Source organism: Canis aureus, chromosome 26 (genome assembly GCF_053574225.1).
Source record: "Canis aureus isolate CA01 chromosome 26, VMU_Caureus_v.1.0, whole genome shotgun sequence".
NCBI lineage: Eukaryota > Metazoa > Chordata > Mammalia > Carnivora > Canidae > Canis > Canis aureus.
The window spans coordinates 50,918,388-50,936,494 of NC_135636.1; the positions used below are offsets into that span (position 1 = coordinate 50,918,388).

Genomic DNA, 18,107 nt, shown 5'->3' on the forward strand with positions numbered 1-18,107 from the left:
AAGAGGTTGCCATGGGAGAAGGTTGGTTGTTTTTTTCTCTTTTTTTCAACCTTCATAGGTTTTTGCCAAATCTCTTTGGCTTGAGGAAAGCTCATTCCCTGCACGATGGGGGAAAATGCAATTTCAAAAAAAAAAAATAATGATAATAAAACTGATTACATCTGATTATTCATTTTAAAAGTGGATGAATTAATCTCCACTGTGGATGTTTTTAATTTAGGAAATGTTGTAAATGGACCTGTTCGCTGTGAAAGGAAAGGCCCAGGACTGTCTCAGTGGAGAGGCTGAGACAAACGGGCATCCCGTTGTTCCTAAAAGGCTGTCAAGGGTCAGGGCCTCTTGGCCACTGACAAGGAGTGTGTGTGTCCTGGAACCCAAGAGGAAGGGAAGGTGGGAGGAGGGTCCTGATGGGCAGAGGCCCAACAATGCGGGCCTGGAGGCTGGAGGGAGAGGCGGGCGGGAGGCCGGGTGGGAGTCAAGGCCCAGGCAGCCTGGTGGCAGGAACGCAGAGCACGGACTCCACTTGCCGGGCCTGGGCTGCAGCTCCCAAGCTACCATGATGACTTGGCTCTGGTTACGGTGTTTCAGGAATGGGTGTGCGTGAGCTGGGGTAAGTGTGGCAGTGACGGAGGTGGAGGTGGGTGCAGGAGTGCAAGGGAGGAGACTGGCCTCGGCAGGGGTCTCGCAGAGGTGGGGAGCACTGCCGTACCCAGCCTAAGTTAGAATTTTCCACAATGCTGGACTCACTGATGAGGAAGGGGCAGGGAAGGGGCAGAGGAGGGGGCAGGGAGGGGGCAGGAGAGGGGAGGGAGGGGGCAGGGAGGGGGGAAGGGGTGGCAGGGAGGGGGCAGGGGGGGCAGGGAGGACACAGGCTGCTGGTGTGCGCCCCGATCATCAACCAGAGGGCAGGGTCCGGGACACATCACCCTGGCTGTGAGCACCACCCCCAAGGAGTCCCCCCGACTCGAAGCCTGAACCAGCCTGTGGTCCCCACCCCCCGCTACCACCCCCACCCCCCACCAGGCCCCTCCAGGAGACACTGGCTTTTCTGGAACAGGACTCTGATGGGAACAAGTCACAACCCACCCCCAGGTCCACTCCAGAAAGCACATCCTTCCAGGGCTACGTGGCCGCCGGGGTGTCACTGCAGACGCTGGCCCCCGGCCCCACCTGAGGCCTCTGCAGGCCCCTGGGCTCCGTCACACGTGACAACCCAGGGCCGGGGGGTTAGGCCCTCGTCCACCTCACAGACCCGCGGGGCCACACCGGGATGCCAGGTCAGGGGCCCGGGCCATGTCCTCGGCCCTTTCCATTGAGCCAGGACACTGGCTGGGACACAGAGGGGACCAGGGGAAGGATACAGGGGCCGAGAGCTCTTGGATCTGTCCTGGAGCCCAGATGCACGTGCGCTGACCACACTTCCACCCAACACCCACAGGGCTCGCGGGCGCACACGGGGACAGGCACACACGTTGGCACACGTGCACACGCCTCCTGTCCCCCGGGCCCAAGCAGGGCAGACCTCTCAGAGCCCAGCAAGCCTGCCACGAGCAGAGAAGGGCAGCGTGTCACCCGAGTCTATCACTGGCCGCCCTGCCCTGTTCCGGGATGTGTGGCATCCAGGCTCCGGGGCCCCCAAGGTTGGCTGAGGCCAGGGCCTGGGGTCCTGGGTACAGCTCTCTTCACTGCTGGTGGTTGTCCCCCGGCTCCCCGACCCCGGGAGGTCACCAACCTGCAAGGACACGCATACTTCACCAAACAGAGAGCCTGTACCCCGGCCTCAGAACGTGCCCCTGCCTCAACCAGCCGCCCCCGAAGAGCCAGGGGCACCTGCGGCAATGGTGAGGCCATGACAGGCACAGGGGACATCATGCCCTCATGGCACAAGGGGCTCAGAAAAGGTGCACACAGTGGTATTCCTGAGGAATGATGGTGCCAGGTTGCCAAAGCGTGTGCCCCACACCCCAAACCCCGCATCCAGGAAGCAGTGATGCCCGCTCACGGATCCGACGAGGCCCCGAGTGTGGGCCGCAGACGCTCCCTGGAATCCGGGGCCCAGCTCCACCGGCCTCACGAGGGCAAGTCTGGTCCCGACACCAGGCTCCACGGGCCTCCAACCCCACGGGCCTCGCCTGAAACATCGGGGCCGACTCTCGCTCGTGCACGTGACAATCCAGACCTCCGGGCCCGGGGCAGCCCCCCAGTCTCTCTGCGGCTCAGAGCCCGGCGACTCGGCCGCATCAGGAACGGGCCCACTGCCGGCCGAGAGGAAATAACGCCACGTGGCTTACGTGAAAGACAAGAGGGCAGGTGTGGGGGGGGGGGGGGGCGCTGAGGGACCGCTTGCCAGCTGGGCTCCAGGCTGGGCTCAGAGACGCCAGCGGACCTGGCTGTCCCACCTGCTCACGTCCCTTCCTCCTCGGGCGCACCTGCGGGCCGGGCAGCTCCAGGCTCACCTGCCCTAGGTAAACCCCCCTGTGAAAACAAACACGAGAGCAAGAGCATCTCGTTCTGGGATCCAAGCAAAACCTCGTGTGGCTGGCTCCGGTGAGGTCACGTCATCACCCTGATGAGCCACCATGTCCGGGGACTGTTTCCTCAGAGGTGTGGCAGCCAGTGCCCGAGATCTAGTCCCAGAAGGGGAAGGCGGTAAAGGGAGGAGAGGCCCCAGGGGAGCCCCTGTCCCCCGTCTCTCCGGCAGCCCGAGCGGGTATAAGCCCCAGCTCGGGGCAGGTGTCCCCCGGGCAGCCTCTCCACTCTGGGTCAGCTCAGCAGCGCACCGCCCTCGCGGCGGGGACCACGACCAGGAGCTGCTGTCCCGCCCCCGGGCGCTCACTGCGGGCGGCCAGGCCCCTCTGCACCCCGAGATGCGCCCCGAGGTGAGCCCGGCCCTCCCGCCCACGTCCTACCTGGAGCCCCCGGCCGCCCTGGATCTCCGCGAGGGCCCGTTTCTCGTGCTCAGAGGAAGGCGGCGCCCTGGACCCCGCAGACCCCCGGGCGTCAAAAATAGAAGATGTGTGGTCCATGAGGAGCTGTTTGCAGCGGGAGAGCTCTGGCTCCGCCCCGCCGGCTCTCGCGGCTTCATTACTGTCATCAGAGTGTGGTTCACAAGGGACGTGGCAGCCTCGAGGCGCGTCGACCTGCCCTCGTGTCGCAGGCGTTCAGAGAGGACTGCCCGCCTCCCCCTCCCAGGCCGTATCGGGGACCGTCAGCCCATCGCTCGCAGCCCCCCAGCATGGATGCACCCGGGCCGCGTGGTTGATCATCACACCCTAACCAGGCGCCCAGAAGGGGAAAGTCGGGGCCCCGGGGGGAGGGGGGTCCTCCTGCAGCCCGCGGGGCAACCATCTGTCTTCACATCCACGTCCCTTGTGCTTCTGCTTTCTCGGGGCCCGTTTTTTGTCCTCAATTAATTACAGTCGATGAGACGATGCACAGAACGACTTTGCCGAGTACCGAGTGGACCTCCTCGCGGCGGGGCAGTTGCCGCAGGTCAGCGGCCCGCTTTCGCCTCCGCCGCGGAGACCCCGGGTGCAGGGGGGATGCGGGGGCCGCGACGCCTTCGCCCTCGGCCTCCGGTTTCTAGACGGGGCGTCCTGAGCCCAAGCAGGAAAGCTCTTGCAGCGGGCGGACGGTCCACAGACGGGGGTTCCCAGGCCCCGGCGGGAGAACCTGAGCCAAACTCCGAATGGCCGGGAAGACGGAGGAAGAGGGAGGCCCGAGTTTCAAGGAACCAGCTCTGCCCGCATCGTTTTTGCCTCAGTTACGTGTCCTGTGTTACGTCTCTAGGAATACTCCCTTGAAACAAAACGGGGAAATCCACTGAAACCTCATTAGGATTCATTCTTCCAGTGAGCACTTAGTGAGCACCTGCTGTATGCACAGAGCTGCAGGAGGGGCCCCAGGGGCTGGGGATGGGGAAGGACCGGAGGACCCGTTCGGTTGACAGGACAGTGGGTACGGAACAGTCTGGAGTGGAACTCATGGTCCTTGCATCTGGGCAGGGCAGCCATGCCTCAGTTTCCTCATCTGTGCCTCACATGGTTGTGAGGACTCCATGGGATCATCTTGCACCTGAGAATCCAGGACGGTGGTGCGAAGAGAGGTTCCGATAACACAGTTCTCAGGGGCGACCGGCAGCTAGAAATGCAGATTCCCGGGCCCCGTTCCAGGCCGGCAGGTTGAGGAACCCCGCAGCAGGCCCAGAGCCAGTGTTTCCGCAGCCCTCGGGGCTGGGCGGCCTGCTACACCCTCGCACTTGGCACCCCCGTGACCGCGGGCCGCCGGGGGTGGAAGCAGGGCGTCTGCAGACGGCGGAGCCAGCAGGGGAGCTGCGGGAAAGGGGGCCTGGAGGCTCCGAGACAGAGATACGCCAGGTTTGTGTCCGAGTGTGTGACGTTCCGGGCGGGAGCCCCGAGGGGAAGGTGGTGTGATGCTCCCGCGCTCCTGACGCTCCGCGGCGGGGTCCCGTCCGTCTGTCTTGCCTGCAGGGCGCGAGCCCGCTGGGGACAGCCTCAGAGACTGCGTCCGTTCCGTGGCTGCCGTGACAGCTTAGCACGGGCAGCAGGCTCCAGCCACGCACATTCACTGTCCCCTGGGCGGAAGTCAGGGGTGGGCAGGGCTGTCCTGCTGGAGGCTCGGGGGTGGGCTCGGGGGTCCGTTCCCTTTTCAGTTTAGGGCTCTCTTCCTCATCAGAGCCCCAGCGTTGGTGGGTCTCGGGGGTCTTTATCTCCCTGACTTCCTCCTGCGGCCCCTCCTGCCCCCTCCTCCCTTTTCAGGGCGCTCAGGATTCCCCTAGGCCCACCCGGGAAATCCAGGACCACCTCTCCATCTCCAGCTCAGAGGACCAGCAGCCTTGCCCATTGCTGTGTGATGGAGCATGTTCGCGGGGTCTGGCCCTGGGACGTGGGCATCCTTGGGGAGCCATCATTGTGACAGCCGCAGGACAGCCTGTGTCTCTCCATCTGTCCCCCTGAGACCCCACAGCATAGCCAGCAGTTAAGAGCAACAGGAAGACCTGGGTTCAGTTCCTGGCTCTCCTGCTCTCTCTGCCGTGTGACCAGGGACAAGTTCCTAAATCTCTGTGGGATTCCATATGGGCTCCTCTGGAACCAGCAATGGTAACAGCACCCCGAGCACAGAGACGTCGGTGCCGAAAGGGCTCTCACACCTATTCCTGCCCCTGAACCACGGTCACGTCTTCACCGATATGACCGCTGCGGTCACTGTACCGTTGGCAGGACAAGGAGAGCTCTGAGCCTGCTCACTGTGCCATCACGGCCTCGTCTCCGGTGGACACGGATGGGCTGTGGCCCTCTCGCTACACCACCCACGCTCCCCTGGGAAATGTGTGGCGGCTGAGCTCTGAGGTGAGCCGATCAGCAGACCCCAGACCTCTGTCCACAGGGACCGTCCCAGGTGGGATCACAAATATGCCCTGGGGCCCGGGGAGCAGAGGAGGTATTACGGAGGCCCTGCTGCAAGGGGACACCAACCTTGGGCTTCCAGCCTCCAGAGTGTGAGAAGGAAATACCTGTTGCTTACAAGGTCCCTGCCTGCAGTCCAGAAGGATGGACTACTCTGCTCTCCCACAGGTGTGGAGTCCTCCACAGGTGGTTCTGGGGTGTGAGCCCCCACATGGAGCCTCACAGAGCTGAACACAGCACATCCTGTGGCTTGAGCGGCAAGTCCGGCCGACACCCAGCTACGTCCAGGTGTGAAGCCACGGCCCTGAGGTCGATGGATGCTGGGCTGGTGGTGGGGGTGGGGACTCTAGTAAAGAGGGCTCTGTTCTTGCAACTATATGACACTATTCCCTACTGAAGACTCTGGGACCACAGGTGAGCCACAGATGAAGCACAGGTGAGCCACTGTGGGTGAAGCACAGGTGAGCCACAGGTGAAGCACAGGTGAGCTACAGGTGAAGCACAGGTGAAGCACAGGTGAAGCACAGGTGAGCCACAGGAGCCACTGTGGGTGAACCACAAGTGAGCCACAGATAAACCACAGGTGAAAGCACAAATAAACCATGGGTGAGCCACAAGTGAAGCACAACCGAGCCACTGATGAGACACTATGGGTGAACCATAGGTGAGCCACAGATGACCCACCAGTGATGCACAAGTGAGCCACAGGTGAACCACTGTGGGTGAACCACAGATGAACCATAGGTGAGCCATAGGTGAAGCACAGGTGAGCTATAGATAAACCACAGGTGAACCACAGATGAACCACAGATGAGCCACAGGTGAACCACAGATGGACCACAGGTGAGCTACAGGTGAGCCACAGGTGAGCCACTGTGGGTGAACCACAGATGAACCACGGATGAACCATAGATGAAACACAGGTGAGCCACAGGTGAGCCACAGATGAGCCACTACCAGGGGCAGGCAGGCGCCATGTAATCACATTCTTTCTGGTCAGCACTCCTGGGTGACCTATGGCAGTGACCAGGCTGCTGAGTTGACAAAGTGCTTGGTCAGCGAGGTATCAGCTTGCATTTCTCAAAGTGAGGCCCCCTCACCACCTGCCCCTGGCCCTAGGGGCCCAGTGCCACCTGCTGAGTGTCTCTTGGGCCCACCTCACACCGTGCAGACCAGAGCTTACACCTGCCTGGAGAGGCCAGGGTCGTCTCCAAGCAATACCTTGTGTCCAGGTGCCGAGCCTCTTGGAGCCTCCATCCTGGCGCCAGAACACACAGGTGAGACGCGCCATCTCACGGCCCGCTGCGGTCAGAGCGAAGTGGGACTTCACCTGTCTATGTGTCACCTGGCCCAAGGTCAAGCAAGGTTACTCTCAACCTGGCCCCTTCTTTCTTGAAGTAGCGAGGGGAAACTTCTGGCAAAATGGGGCAGGGGGGTTCTTTTTGTTGTTTTTATCCGAACCAGTAATGCACACGTGTGGTGAAGCATGACAATTCCCGAGCCCATCTGGGTGGGTCCCCAGGCCGTGTTCCTGACCAACCACCTCGGCTGCTTCTGGACTGAGGTCTCGGCCTGCCCGGGGGCCCCGGGGCCGACACGAGGCGGACACAGAGCTTAAATTGCATGACTTCCCTTCCAGACTCTTCTGAGCGGCTGCCTCCTGAGGGGCCCAGAGCAGCTGGAGCAACCGTGGGGACCAGATGGCCCTGAACAGGTTGCAGGTCTGCAAACATTCCCCCTCCCCTCGGGGCCCGCAGGGTGCCCGGCCCCGCTACGGCGGGGCTTGTGCGCGCCACTTGTTTAGGCTGAAGGGGCGTAAGCAGAGACAGTGAGGCCCCCGGGCGAGCCGTGGAGGCGGCTGGCACGTCCTCGTGGTCTGTTGCCCGATGACCCCTCGTTCAAGGGGGACAGGAAAGCAGAACTCAAGCAAGCTGCAGCCTGCCTCCCCCGCCAGGGAGCCACACTACTCACCTGTTGACTCAGGTGAGAAGGGAACCCTTCCTGCTCCCAGCCTCTGGGGTGGGGGAGGTTGTTACTCAGCACTAGTACAGCAGCTGCTGACGGACACAGGCCGGTCTCAGCCTTTTTATCCCGTCGCGTTTTTCCAGGGTAACCCTTTACATTAAAAGCAATTTATATTATTTAAAAAAAAAAAAAAAAGCAATTTAATATTTTCCTGCTATGTTTCAACTTTTGTAACTCTCTCCGCCCTCTGTCACGTTTCTCATCAGATTTCCCCTTTGTGTGCTTTTGTCGTAAGGGCTTACTTCCTCCCCCCCTCAGCACACGCTTTGAACTTAAAAACCCGAAAACCGTGTTATTCGGAACAAAAGAATCTGGAGTGTCACACATTTGTCGGCGCATGGGTTGCTCCTCGTGTTTTGCTTTCATTTCTCAGAACGACTGTTTATGAACGGGGCCCCCATGTCTTCGAGCGCGGGCTGGTCTCTGGATCCACTCTCCGCGTGAAGTGGGAACCGCCTGACAGCACAGGTGGCACACGGCAGGCGGAGACGACGTCACGGACTGGAGCGTGACTGCCGCGACCCAGACTTTGGCATCCTTCATCCGCTCCTGGAGCCCGGGAGCCCCCGGGAGCCCCCGGGAGCCTTACTGCGGAGCACACGAGGGGCGCCGGAGGGCTGCGGGGTGGGCTCCCGGGCCGAGGCCGCAGGGTCGGACACAGCGTGTGAAATCCAAACCTGACGCCGCTCTGCAGCGCCACGCACGTGCACGAAGCAGAACGGATTGCTTTTTGGTTTTATTCAGTGGTGTCTTGTGTTGTCCTGCCCCCTCTGTCACCGCACGGGAGGAACAGTATTTCAAAACACAGGTTGGGGGCCCCCAGGTGGCTCAGCGGTTGAGCATCTCCCTTCGGCTCAGAGCGTGACCCTGGGGTCCCGGGATCGAGTCCCGCGTCGGGCTCCCTGCGTGGAGCTTGCTTCTCTCTCTGCCTGTGTCTCTGCCTCTCTCTCTCTCTCTCTGTCTCTCGTGAATAAATAAATAAAATATTTTAAAATAAAATAAAGTAAAGTAAAACAAAAGCACAGGTTAGCATTTCTCAGGGGACTGGCAGGCTGGGTTGGGGATCTGCGAAAAGCTGGGGAGCAGCTGGCGGACCAACCAGCGGGAATCAGCGCTGCCCAGCCAGCCTCAGGGGACCGCGGTGTGGGATCCAAGTCTGCTCGAGAGCCCCAGCTCTGGCCTTTGACCGACTGCCTCTCAACTTCTCCTTTTGACCTTTGATAAGTCACTTAACTGACTAGAGCCTCAACTTACGCCAAGAAACAAAAGAGTGCATGTTATGGTTTTTTATTCCAATTGAACCACTCAGCGCATCCAGGAGGCCAGCAAAGGGGACCCCAGGGAGGGGAGTGGGTGCAGGCTGACGCCCGGGCATGAGTGCTCATGAAGTCCACAGACACCCTCATATTCTCAGGGTCACTACATGGTCTTCCAGGCCTCCCCAGGGGGCGCAGGGGGGGCAACCGCCCATTTCACAGAAACCAAAACCAAGGCGTAAGGAGTTTCCAAGAAGCTCCAGGTCACCCAGCTGGAAGCACCAAGGTAATGGTTCAGACCCAGGTCTCCAGACTCAGGCCCTGGGCCCTGCACCCTGGGCCCTGACCAGAGCATCAGCTGACCCTGGAGGACGGTGCAGTGGGGCGAGGGCGGGATGTGACCCCTCCTGGGAGGCTCATTGGCCAAAGAGGGAGGGAACCAGGGAGGCAGTTGTCCTCTTCCCACCCCCCTGGTTGCACTGGGGATCCCCTTCTGCCCCTGGCATCCTTCTTTACCATTTCTAGGGCCCGCGGTGGCTGAGACTGTGGGCCGCCCGCACGGGAGGCCTTGCACTGCCACCCACTCACAGCCACCGTGAGGGAATAATCCTCCCGGCTGTACGCAGAATTCAAGGACGATAATTGGGTCTGCTTCAAAACAGTAATCCCCACAGCCTTAAAACATGCAAAATAAAAATAAATTAATCACCCCCATCAGCATTTCACGGTACGTTTATAATTTTTTATTTAAATGCTTAATATCATAAAACAAGCTTGGCACGCAAGGGAAACTGTTGATTGCATCAGAAGAAATTTCTCTCTTTTAAGTGAAAGTAAATACTAATTAGGGCATCCCCAGAGAGGAAATTAAGATGAAGGAAGCAGGTCCCAAGTTGGCCAAACTGGGCAATTATTCCCTCAAAGGTGGCAACGCGTCATGATAAAGCCTAACGATTCCCGAAGTGATCCGTGGGACTGATTTATGGGCCAAAGCAAACACGTCGTCCCCCAGGAGGCCTGCAGGTTAGAGACGCCTGGGAGTGCGGAGGAGAGAGCAGATGGAGGGAGGCTCTGGGGTCCTCAGGAGCCCAGGAGCCCTTCCTCGGATGCGCCTCCTCCTAACGATGGATTTTCACCTACAACCCTTCCTCGGACCCCTCCTCGGCCACGCGCTCCACGGGAGGGACGGGCTGCCCACGAAGACCCATTGTTCCGACTCTGAAACGAGAGAAAGGGAAGCAATTAACATCTTGGCAGTGGGCAGACTCAACCACGCGTGACCACTTTCATTTAACTTCTCCCCCAAATGCAAGACTGAAAGACATTTATTAGTTCACACAAAGGGCATCTCTGAACAGCAAACATTCAATTATTTCAATGTTTACTGTTGCGAAAACTGCAAGAGAAAATGTACGTTCAGCAGACACACTCTGAAAGGTCTTCTGAAAATGAGGTTTTTCCACCATTTCGAAGGCACATCCTATAATTTTGTTTGTTAATCACTGCAACTCACTGGATGCAATATTAGATTTTTTTGTTTCTGTTCCTGCAGGCTCCCCCTCCACCCACGCGCCCCCCACCCCGTAGGTCCTGGCCGTCTGGTCTGGGCTGGTGTCTCACAGTCTACGTTGCAATGCCTCACCACCACTGTCCCCAAATTAGGTATCAAAGCACCTCTGGGCAGGATGAGGCTCAATGACAAATGGAATTTGTGGAATATCTTCCAATTCGGAGCCCTTTTCTCCAAGAACACATGATAAAGCAGTTGCCTTAACAGCCGGCTTGGTGGCCTCCTTGCGCTCTCTGCGTCCTCTGCCCCACAACCTGGTGTTCCCACCAACTCACTCAGGGCTGGGCCAGGTGACTCGCTTTGGCCACTGAGATGCCAACAACTGTGATTCAAGCCAAAACTTGAGAAATTTCAAGCATTTCCCTTCACTCTTTGACCCTGGCCACCACCTTGAGCAAATATCCCAGGGTTTCCTACCAGGAAAAAACACGAAAGACTCCTAGGGAGACACTCCTGTCCAGCAGCACTGCCCCCCACCCCCAAGCATCCCACGGCTGACTACAGACAGGACTCCCCCCCCCCGACAGCTGAGCCTGCCTTGGATCAGCATCACAGCCCAACAACTCACACACTCATAATGCACATTAGTTCCCTCCAGTTCTCAGGAGTTGGGACGGTTTGTTACACGGTGTCAAGGCTGCAGGTAGCTGAGACAAACATAACACACTGACCGATCATCAGGCACATGTGTCAGCCGTGGTGCCTGGTGCTTTACTGGCTTGGCCCTGGTCTGCCCAGTGACACCAAGATGCAGGTGTCATGACTCATATTTTCATAGACAAGGTACCTTACACGGTAGAGCTCGTGAACAGGAAAAACTGAGTTTGAACCCAGAGCAGCCTGTCCCCCAAGTCCCTCCCCACAGGCCACCAGCCTCCACACAGCCAGGCACTCCCCCTAAGCATAAACGGGTTGGCCAGTCTCCATCCATTCAGCTCCGCAGGCTCTGAACCATGCCTCTGAATCACTGCCACGTCACGCCCTGGAAATGTTCCCTGGAAATGCTCTAGGAACAAAACCACCTTGAGTGTCTAAAAGCAGACATGCGAGCTCGGCTATCGGTAGCGGCCCACCCGTGCTTCATCGTGTCGGCTCATCCTCCCATTATGTCGTGTAATAGGATCTCTCCAAACAGCCCCACGCACCAGATACCAAATCCCCCCACTCATCCTTCGGGATTACAGGATCCCCGACTGTGGGGGAGTGGCTGTCGCCCTCCATTGCTAGTCTCCAAGCTGCAGTCACCCGCCTTGGGGCATACACAGAACGTGCCTGGGACGGATCGGATTCATCCAGTTGCTTTTGTTCTGAGTCGCTTCCCAGGCGGAGGCCGGCTACTTTGAGCTGAGCATGAACGTGGCTGCACTTGCCATGTTTCCCGACGGGGGGATGAGCTGGAAGCCATGCCAGGGCCGGCAGCTGGGCAGCCGCTCGGGGACCTTATCGGGCGTGGTAATAGATATGGTAAGTAAATACCTGTTGATGAACGAATAAAAACACGTATGTACGGGGAGATTCTAAGCACACATTTGCGTTTACCAGCGCTTCTCCACGTGGGCCGCCTATTAGAGTCATCCGGGGTGTCCAGAAAAATACAAATGACCAGACTCCATCCTGGACCTATTAAGCAGAGGAGCTTTAAGCCCAGCTCTTCGCTGACACCCGTGATGTGATGATGTCATCTCCCCCGGGGAGGTCTTGTATGGAGTCTCCACCGGAGGGTTCACCAAATGTCCTGTGAGTGGAAGTGAAGCCCCAGCCCCACCTGCCAACCACCAAGCTAAGTTCTGTTTTCCCTGCAGCTGTTCACACATATAAGGACGTTAGGGTGACAAATGAGCCGGGATCACTTAGACACGGCTTGAGGAGGGGCCTTCCCAACCCCTGTCGCAGCTGGAGACTGTTCCCCTGCAGGTCACACATTGACTCGGCTTCTCGCCAGCCCCGAAGCACACCTCAAGGGCCTGGCTTGTGCACTCCCAAGCACAGGGGCCACCAGCCCCGCCCAGCCGGCCTCAGCAAGCTTGTAGGACCATTAGTCTCTGAGCAAAGCCACAGCCGGCAGGACACACCCACCCCCGACAGCCCGTAGATTGTGAATGTTGTCCCTTTCAGCCCAGTTAATGAAGCGTCCGCGTGATGCCAGCTTTCATCTGTCAGATAAACACCAGCAAGCAGGGTAGAGAGGCCAAGCCAAACTCTTGCTTTGAAGCATGAACTTCATGTAAATCAGGAAACAAGAATTGGTAGCTTTCTCTAGTGCAGACTCAATATGAAATCAGCTGACACTTGGTCCAAGCATCAGGGCCACTTTCATCAAATCAGAGATAGATGCATGGCTGTGCCCCCGACCAAGAGGCCAGAGGCTTCTACAGACATTGGGTGGCCGACCCCACCTGTGCCCAGGCAATCCGGCTGCTTGTCTCCCACACCGTGTGAACCAGCCAACAAGCAGCCATGTTAAACCACTAAAACAGCAATTTCCTGTGTTTCTGCATAAATAGGAGAAAGGCTAGTCTGTTTTACTGGAAGTATCTTCCTTGGTTGGGTGTCCAGGGACCCAGCTTCTAGGCCCACCTTTGCCATTAACTTCCTCTAGGTCTGTTTGGTCACTGAAAATCCATGTCACGTTAGCTATCTGACCCATTTCCTCTCTGGGAAAAGAGGCATTGGGCTGCCAATCGCCCACATCTCTGAGTATTTACCATTTCGTGGATATAAGCAATTATCAGCGCTGCACAACCCTAGAAGGTACAGACTATCATTACTCCATTTATCAGTTAAGGACACTGGGGGCAGAGGAACGAACCATGCAACGTACAAGTGGAGACTCCAGGTCTGGAAGGATTGCCCAGGACTCCATCATTCCGCCTCCCTCCAAAAGCAGAAGACTCCTTCCAGCCGTAGGGCGCTATGACTCTGCCGTTGACAATCTGTCGTCTTACAACCTGCTCACTGTAGATGGCTCCTCTTCAGTGGCATTTGTACAAAGTAACATCTGAGCTGCCTCCCAGCCCACAAAGGCCTGCCTGTCACCAGACATACATAGAAGGACGGCCACTTGCTTCATTACATCCAAGGTCTTCTTTTTTTTTTTCCCAAGGTCTTCTTTATTCCCTGCAAGTTTTTTAATCTCCTCCTGCCGGCTGGATGAGGCCAATTGGCACTTAGCATCTATGTGCTCCTCCTTCTTGAGCCTTCTTGTCCTGCCAAGGTTGACAAGCTGAAAACTATGTTTCCCAGAATCCATACTATAGGGACCTGATGCTCAGGTGGCCTCCAAGGACCCCTTGAGGGTGCAACAGCCCAGAGGAATGAATTCCAGCAATTAAGTAAGCTTGGAAGCAGGTCCTTCCCCAGGTGAGCTTGCAGATGAGACCCAGGCCCTGGCTGGAAACCAAGCCAAGCCCACCAGGATGAACCCCAGATCTACAGGAACTGTGAGCTACTTTGATAAAAGCAGCAACAGGAATGAATTCACCTCGCATCCAGAGTGGCAGATGAGATCCAGTCCTGCCGATTGGACGCTCTCATGGAGATGTGGAAGAAAGAAGGGAGGTCGTCTTCTGGCTTCCCTCGGCTGGCTTCAGCCAGCACCTGTGTCAGGTCACCAGCTTGCCATTGCAGTGATGGTGGCAGTCAGGACATAGTCTGAGTATCCTCTTGGTTACAACAGTGTCAGCAGATTCCTGAGCACCGATGCCCCAACCAAGAGATCACAGTTCCCACGTGTTGTTGGGATCACTAGCCCTGTGGTGGCCTCCCAATTTCCCACCTTCTCGAGGGTAGAAGAAGCGGCAGCTGCCCAGCAGCTCACATCTGCAGAACATGCTATGCTGTCCGTGCAGGCTGGCAGCTCTGCGAATCTCTAGTGCCCACCTCTCCCACCATCCAGAGCTTTCACAAGACCCGCTTCCCCGTGTTAGGTCACTTTATGCTTTCACCACCTTGAGAAGTTTCTGTTTCTTTCCCTGAGCCCTAACAGATCCCCCTGGCATCTGGAGTGTTTCTTGGAAAGTGAAAAGAGCCCTTCAACTTTCTTGCCATGTACCTGAATGCTTCTTCTCCATGTAAATTCAAGATACTGTGACTCTTGGCCATATACGAATTAGACGACATAATCCTACCTCAAGTACATATGGAGCCTTGTAGTTTACCAAGCTGTCCTAGAGAAATAACTTCCTTCACACCTCACAACAGCTCCCTGAGGCGGGTGGACACCCCTCACCTTGCCACATGCTAGAGACGAGGAAACCGACACTCGGAGGCAACACACGTGCCAGCCAGAATCAGAAGTAGCAGAGCCAGGACTCCAGACTCGGCACCAGCATAGCCCTTTCCTCCATATGATGGCATTTCCTATTATTTATTATTCTTGTGACTTGCTGAATTAGGCCACACTTAAAGCATCCAGTTTCTACAAACACGGACTGCAAGGTGAAAATGTCCATTAGATCATTCCCTTAAATCCATTCCCACGGGGCTTGCATGCCTGCCCAGTGAGTAAAACCCTAATGTGCTCATCCATTTGCTAATTTCTGGAACGTGAGTGCCCATTATTGGCAAGTTCGGGGACCATCCAAAGACCTTGACCAGTGGAGAGAATGAGAGTTGAAAGATACCCACACTCTCTTGCTTACCTCCTCTTTGCACAAAAATGTCCGTTAGCTCAGCCTTATGCTTGTGGATCTGTGAGCACCCAGAAGTGCCTGTCCCTGTTTATCCAGATGAATGTTCTTGTCTACTTTGTACCAAGGCTACTGTATCAGTCAGTGACAGCCCTGCCCAAGCTGGGGTACAGATATGAACAGGATCTTTTGGAGGCCATAGAGGTATGTTGCCGTCTTGGCAACAAGAAGGCTTCCCAACGTCATGAAAGGTCAAGGTCAAATGAAAGTAACAAACTCAAACACTGACTCTGGAAGAGAGTTTATTCATAATCCAAGTGTTGTAGAGACCAGAGCTAGGAGCAATGAGTGGAAATGTCTGGGAGACCGATATCGGGTACTATTCAGTCCTCTGCAAAGTCCTTACCCTAAAATTAATAAAGCCCCTGTCTCTAGAGGTGACCAGGTCACTCGGACCACCTGATGTCAGCTATGACCTCTATAGGAAGCAGAATCTTAGCATTGATGACATGGGATCCTTCTAAGCCCCCCTTCCTTGACCCTTAGTACCACTTGCAGTCCCAGTGACCACTGATAGAGCAGACTTTCTGGATTAATTGTCCTCGTTTCCACCCATTCCACTGTGGAGGCATACAGCATGATGTACTAAAGCCGAGCTCCTAGGCCACCGACGTCCCCTTACTGCCGATCTGTGCTGGGAGGCAGGTAGGCCCAGAGACATCTTTTCCTTACAACCAGGCAAACGTGAATAGCAAAGATGGGAAAGAGATTCATTTTTAAAGCAAAAGCTACATAGGAACATATCATGAACATTTTGGAAGCCAGTAGAACGTAATTGGGTTTTCTAACCACCTTGCCATCTCATCTGCCTCAGCCTTGGAGGGACAATGCAGATGGATGTGAAATAAAAACCAGCCGTGCCCCGGAGCCCAAGCCTAGTGCAAGCAAACAAGCCTAATTACCTGCCGGAGCTAATTGTTCCCATTCGAGCTGGCTTCTGGACCTCTCCACGAAGGCCTTGGGAAGAGACGCATCAGAGACTCACAGGCCAGAGCCCAGGGAAGCAAGATGCACTCACACAAGCAGTGCACGGGCAAGAAGGCTTTTTAAGTAACTTCTCTTTGAGCTGCTCCAAACGAGGCAGCCAGAGCGAGAGGGCTGCTTCCTCTGAAGGTGCCCGGAACAGCTCAGAATCTCGTTCAAAGTGGCAAGAGGAAAACAGACCCGGATAACATGATGCACACACGCACTTTGATCTCAATCAAGGCGCTCTGCGAGGAGCGCCCTGGTGTCGATGCTCCGAGAAGCTGACACCTGGAAAGACAACCCCTGCCTCAGAAGAGAGTGCCCCCGCCTCTCCTCCTCCCTGCAGATGCTGCAGAGAACTGGTGTCTAAGGGGCCACATCTACACATCGGCAGCGTCCATGGGTCACAGTCTGTATCCCCAAGGGACACCTTGAATTGTGACAGCTCCTCTTAGCAACGTGAGCCGGCCTCCCTCCTCTCGCTCCCTGCCACTCTCCCCGGTTCCGGTCTCCAGGAGATCTCACTTTGTCTGGGGAGAGCTGCGCTCAGCAGGGTTTGGAATCTCTGAGGCATAGGATGCTGGATGAAAGGAAATGGGTCCCAGCTGCACAGCAAAGCTCCCCAAGTCAGCATTGGTGATTCTCTTTCCCCACACTCACCTCCAACTTAGCAGCCAATCTGGTCAGCACTGTCTGTGAAGTATATGGAGAATTCAAGCTTTTCACCTCACTTGCACCATCACTTCCTGGGCCCAGGCACCCAACACCCTTGGCCAAGCCAACTACAGTCAGGGTTACAGAAAGTCTTTCATGGGCTCTAATCAATCATGCATGCCTTTATGAGCATTCCATTATATCTATCTATCTATCTATCTATCTATCTATCTATCTATTGATCGATCGATCTATCCATCCATCCATGTGTATCATCTGTCTATCCATCTAGCCATTTACCATTCATCCACCATCCATCCATCTATCCATCCACCATCCATCCATCTATCCATCCACCATCCATCCATCTATCCATCCACTCATCCATCCATCTATCCATCCACCATCCATCCATCTATCCATCCACCATCCATCCATCTATCCATCCACTCATCCATCCATCTATCCATCCACCATCCATCCATCTATCCATCCACCATCCATCCATCTATCCATCCACCATCCATCCATCTATCCATCCACCATCCATCCATCTATCCATCCACTCATCCATCCATCTGTATCATCTATCTAATCTACCTACCTACCTACCTCCCCATTCAACCACTCCCCTTCCTAAGATCAGTTGATCATCTACCTAAGTATCTATCTATAAAAACAGTTGTTAAAAATTTTACATATATAGATACATATCATAACCTATATCAAATATGTAACACTCATTAAAATATTTTATATATGACATATTTTATATATCACAAAAACTCAGTCATTAAAATTGTACATATGTGTGTGTGTGTGTGTGTGTGTATGTGTGTGTATGTCTTGTGTTGGTATAAAGACAAAACTGTTGGCATAAAGAAAGAATAATGGGGGCACCTGGGTGGCTCAATTGGTTCAGCATCCAACTCTTGATTTCAGCTCAGGTCATGATCTCAGGGTCATGAGATCGAATCCTGAGTCAGGCTGAGCTCAGCAGGGAGTCTGCTCCTCTCCCTCTCCCTCTGCTCCTCCCCCTGCTCACACTGTCTCTGTCTCTCTCTTAAAGGAAGGAAGGAAGGAAGGAAGGAAGGAAGGAAGGAAGGAAGGAAGGAAAGAAGGAAGGAAGGAAGGAAGGGAGGGAGGGAAATAAAGAGAAGCAGTCCCTCAACTCCCTGAAACTGATGCCAGGGCTGAACAGGAGGCAGATCCCAGCTCCCAGGACGTAAGTGTGCAGAGATGTTCAGGACAGAACCACGGCGCTGAGACGGGACAAGCGGGTGTGAGGAAACCTAACCAATTGATTGACTCTGCAGGGAGATTTAGCTGGGTCAAGTTTCCCAGGGGTGGGTTCTCTGCCAGCCTTGGATTGGGGTTTTAGGTCCACTCTGCACGAGTGCCTCTGGGGAGTCCCAGGGCAGGACTTCTCCTTGGCTTCTGGTGACCAGGCTGGGCCCCGCACAGCTTTCCCAGCGCACAGGCACATTGCCCTCATTCTGCAGCAAAAACGTCAGCTCCCCAC

At 56.0% G+C, this 18,107-nt stretch overlaps 1 long non-coding RNA gene across 1 annotated transcript; it reads right to left on the reverse strand.

The window, feature by feature from the left end:
• Positions 1 to 9,427: 9,427 nt before the first annotated feature.
• Positions 9,428 to 13,539, reverse strand: LOC144298637 (uncharacterized). The gene is made up of 2 exons (XR_013365589.1): positions 13,099 to 13,539; positions 9,428 to 9,925 (listed from the first exon to the last, which is right to left on the reverse strand). It is a non-coding gene; the product is annotated as an uncharacterized LOC144298637 (long non-coding RNA).
• Positions 13,540 to 18,107: the final 4,568 nt, after the last annotated feature.